The sequence below is a fragment of the Berghia stephanieae genome, chromosome 15 (genome assembly GCF_034508935.2).
Source record: "Berghia stephanieae isolate SIO BIC M18660-M18661 chromosome 15, UCSD_Bste_1.3, whole genome shotgun sequence".
Taxonomy (NCBI): Eukaryota; Metazoa; Mollusca; class Gastropoda; order Nudibranchia; family Aeolidiidae; genus Berghia; species Berghia stephanieae.
The window spans coordinates 109577-114007 of NC_088374.1; the positions used below are offsets into that span (position 1 = coordinate 109577).

The 4431-nt window shown below is 33.4% G+C and overlaps 1 protein-coding gene across 2 annotated transcripts in view; it reads left to right on the plus strand.

The window, feature by feature from the left end:
* The window catches only part of LOC144960602 (cerebellin-1-like), a 27770-nt gene that overhangs the window by 1713 nt on the left and 21626 nt on the right, over nucleotides 1-4431 (plus strand). The window lies entirely within an intron of this gene.

The window sequence follows — 4431 nt, forward strand, 5'->3', positions numbered from 1 at the left end:
CGTAAGACAATCAAATCCCATTCAATTACATTTATGAATAGAGGCACCCTTTATGGACGATTTGCAGTTTGAATTTTGTTATAATCTGACATAGGGCAGACGTTCTTCACATTTGAAAAGAGAATCGTTATATTTAAATAAATAGTGAAAATAGCTTTTAAACAGAATACATACATATTCATGACAAGTTATTTAAAATACAGTTACAGTTATTATCAGAAATGCAATTTCAAATCACATTCATAGTAAAAGAATGAAAAATTGAGGACTGCTGTAACACAAACCAACGATTTTTTTTTTATTTCCTCCCTTTTTTGACGTTATTGAGTTCCGACGTGATATTTCAGGAGATAAAGATCTGTACAAGTCAGTGTGAATGAAAGGAGCGAGAAAGAATTAGACTAAAAAAACAAAAATCCCATACAAATAATCTGTCTCCCTCTTTTGGGATATTTTTCTTGTCTTGTATTTTTCTTTCTTGCTTTGTCTGACATCGTTTGATACACATTTTTTCAGATCTTTATCTTACACCAGTGCCTGCTCCCACATTTCTTAGTTTAGGAGGAGGAGGAGGAGGTTTTTTGTGCCGTTTTGTTCTTGCTGGCCGATTGCTCTCTCAGTACTCTTAGTTACTACGTCGTTTGTGATTTTAGTTTCGTTTTCAGATATAGATGTTGAATTTGGATATTTTAAAGTGTAACTTAGGATATAACATTGAACGAAAATGGCGATGGTCGCATGAATTTATTGATGTGACAATATTTCACACAGAACAGTAAATGGATGGTTCAACTGTTGCTGATCGTGTTACTTTTACTGTTTCTACACATGCGCTGTCGCTTTTCGAACTCAATGTTAGCTTTTGTTCATGCGCAATGACGAGCACTCTGAAGAACAAAAAATGGCAAAAATAATTATATGTATTATGTTGAGGTTTAGAAAGAAATTTAGTTCTGAGCGCTGAATTGAGATCGTCTAAAGAGACATAATTTAGGTCAATTTCGAATGTATCATTCATTGATAAAGCTCAGAAAGAAAAGTAAATTGTCTTTATGTTTCAATTTTTAAAATGTATTTATACAGATGGCAGCAATGATGAAATGAAAAGTTGAATATCACGTAGATAACGTTTCTTAACGTTTTTTAAGTCTAATCTCAAAATTATCTTGGGAGACATCCAACGGGTATTGCCAAATATGTATATAGTCTTATCAATTAATAATACATGGAATGCCAATAAAAATGTATGGATACACAAAAAAATAGGATTAGGACAGGAAAAAATATCATGTCAGGAATAGGAAGAATAAATAAATAGAAGAATAGTAAATGTTGGATGTTTGAATTATTGTTGTACCTTCATGATTGGAATCTATTTATAATATTAAACAGTCCATAGACTCGTCATAGTCTGATTTACATACAACACATTCAAGTTCAAGACAAGACAGATGAACACACATAAAGTACACATCCTGTTACAACATTCACAAAACGTTATAGCACTAAAGGCTAAAATATCTAAGATTTAAGCTAAAACGATATAAAAAGGTTGATATATTGAAAAAAAAAACCCAAAATTCTCAATAGATGGAAAAAAATAACTTCACTCAGCTTGTTGTTTTTTGTTAAAGCTGTTTTCGTGATTATTTCTCACAATATGAAATCATTAAAATAGAAACGTTAAATCTTACAAACAGTTTTGTATCTTGCTATGTTGTGTCCGGTTGTCAGATATTGTGAGTATTTTATATAACTACATAGCATCAAATTTATGGAAGAAACGGTCATTTTAAAACAAAACATGTTTGTTGCAAACATATTGTTCATTTGTGTCTATATATTATATATATTATATATATATATATATATATATATGGGTGTGTGAGTGTGTGTGTGTGTGTGTGTGTGTGTGTGTGAGTGTTTGTGTGTCTGTGAGTGTGTCTATGTCTGTGTGTCTTTGTGTGTGTGTGCGGGGATGTATGCACACTCTGACAACAGCTGAATATTGTATCAAAAGATGAAAATATGACTTATATATATAATATATATATATATATATATATATATATATATATATTATATATATATATATATATATAGATATATAGATAGATGGATAAATAGATAGATAGATAGATAGATAGATAGATAGATAGATAGATAGATAGATAGATAGATAGAAGATAGATGATAGATAGATAGATAGATAGATAGATAGATAGATGGAATATATATATATATATATATATATAGAGAGAGAGAGAGAGAGAGAGAGAGAGAGATAGATAGATAGATAGATAGATAGATAGATAGATAGATAGATAGATGGATAGATAGATAGATAGATAGATAGATAGATAGATAGATAGATAGATATATATATGGATGGATAGATAGATATATGGATGGATAGATAGATAGATAGATAGATAGATAGATAGATAGATAGATAGATAGATAGATAGATATGAACGAGATGTGATCAAAGCGCTGAAATTTCCAAACTGTCAGGTTTTACATTTGGGTGAGGGAATAGAATAATGATAGCACAGTTGATAAATCTCTCAATTTAATGACAACGATCTAAAATCAATAATTTGATCAGACGACATGTTAACTACATTTCCCCTTCCCCCCGTGTTAACTATCCTCCCCCCCCCCCACCCCCGCATACCGACTCGAACAATAGTAATTAAGCTCATTGCGTAGCCGTATTTGATAATGCACAATGTGTATATCGTCCGACCAACGGGTAGCTTGTAATTGCTAATTTCCCGTTGACGCAACAGCGATGGGGTTAAACTCTTATGGCCCTGGGAGATAAATTACTGTATTGTGAGAAATGGCGAGTAATCCAAGATTTTCATTTTAATCCGCGATCATCTGGACTCTTGTATTTTCCACCTGTAGGTTACAAGTTGAGTGTCATAGCCACTAGACCACCATGTGTTATTAAAATACTATAGAAGGAACGAAGTTGATGTCAATCGGCTCTTCCTTTTTATTTAAGTGATTAGTTGTCATTAAAATATATCTAGTGGCCTATGAATATTAATGGTTACCCGCATTGTAACGTGTTGATATGTTTAATCTGACTAGCGAATCTTTTGAGTATTTAATCTAAACACATAGCATCAGTAGATAAATATGACAACTATCCTATTGTAATAAATAGTGGATGACCTTAAATCAGGTGGGACGTGTAAAATGGGAAACGTTCAAACAATTGGATTGAGTATCCGTTTTAATGTCTACATCTTGAATAAAACAATTATATTCCGTGTTCAGATCGTGTTTTAATAAAACAAATAGAAATAACACCGACATCATGGTCCAATTTGTCCATTGATGTTCACTCAGCAATGATGGATGATAAGATGACATTTAAGTATGGCAGAAAGTACCGTAATTATGATTTATTTGAAAACTTTTTTTTTGTTAAATTGAGGGCGTCCCATTGGACAACGGCATTCCGAGATTTTGATTCTGCTGGAATGTAAAGGAAGTTATCGGATAGCTGGGTTTGTTTGACCTTGTTGAATTACATTTATCTTAGAGTTGCGTCCTATCCAAAGGGTGGCAAGAAGATTTTACGTCTGTTTAATAAATAAATAAAGAATTAAATAAAATAAAATTCCCTTTATTCATCTCATGGCAAAATTGTCTTTAGGGTCTATTCCAAGGGAATACAGTAATAACACTCGTGTCAGCCGCAGAGCAGCGCCTCAAATTGAACTAGGACGATGTGACTTGCTCAAGGCCACACAGCGCAGCGGCGGGTGATCGAACTTGATACCTTTCGGGTACGAAGCAAGGACCGTATACCGCTGAGCCACGCTGCTCAAGTGACTTGCTTAGGCCACACAGATCGAACTCGGTACCTTTCGTGTACGAAGCAAGGACCGTATACCGCTGAGCCACGCTGCCCCAAGTCTGGATTTGTCCTTTCGTCTTGATCAAAATGCTAAAAATAACAACTATTTGACACTTGAAGGTCATACAGACAACTGTTCAGGATATAACAATGATAAAATGCTTTATACAATAGTGTGTAATAATATAATTCATATGTCGTGAATCCATTGTGTACTCAGAAGTGTTTTATATGAAGTGATAGACTAGACTATACATAGTCAGGTTTTATTATCTATTGTATCCAGCAAAGAATATATAAACGTGGATTAATCAAAAGGTCATCATCATCATCATCTTCATCATCATCATCATCATCATTATCATCATCATCATCATCATCATCATCATCATCATCATCATCATCTCTAATCCCATACCAAATAATTTATTCCAGATCTGTCCCCAGTAGCCTTTAGCTACGGCTACAATAATAACGACAACACACAAGTAATTAGGGGACAGACCCTTCTATTCACGGATCGAATCATGGATCTGGGTGGACAATTTAATCCT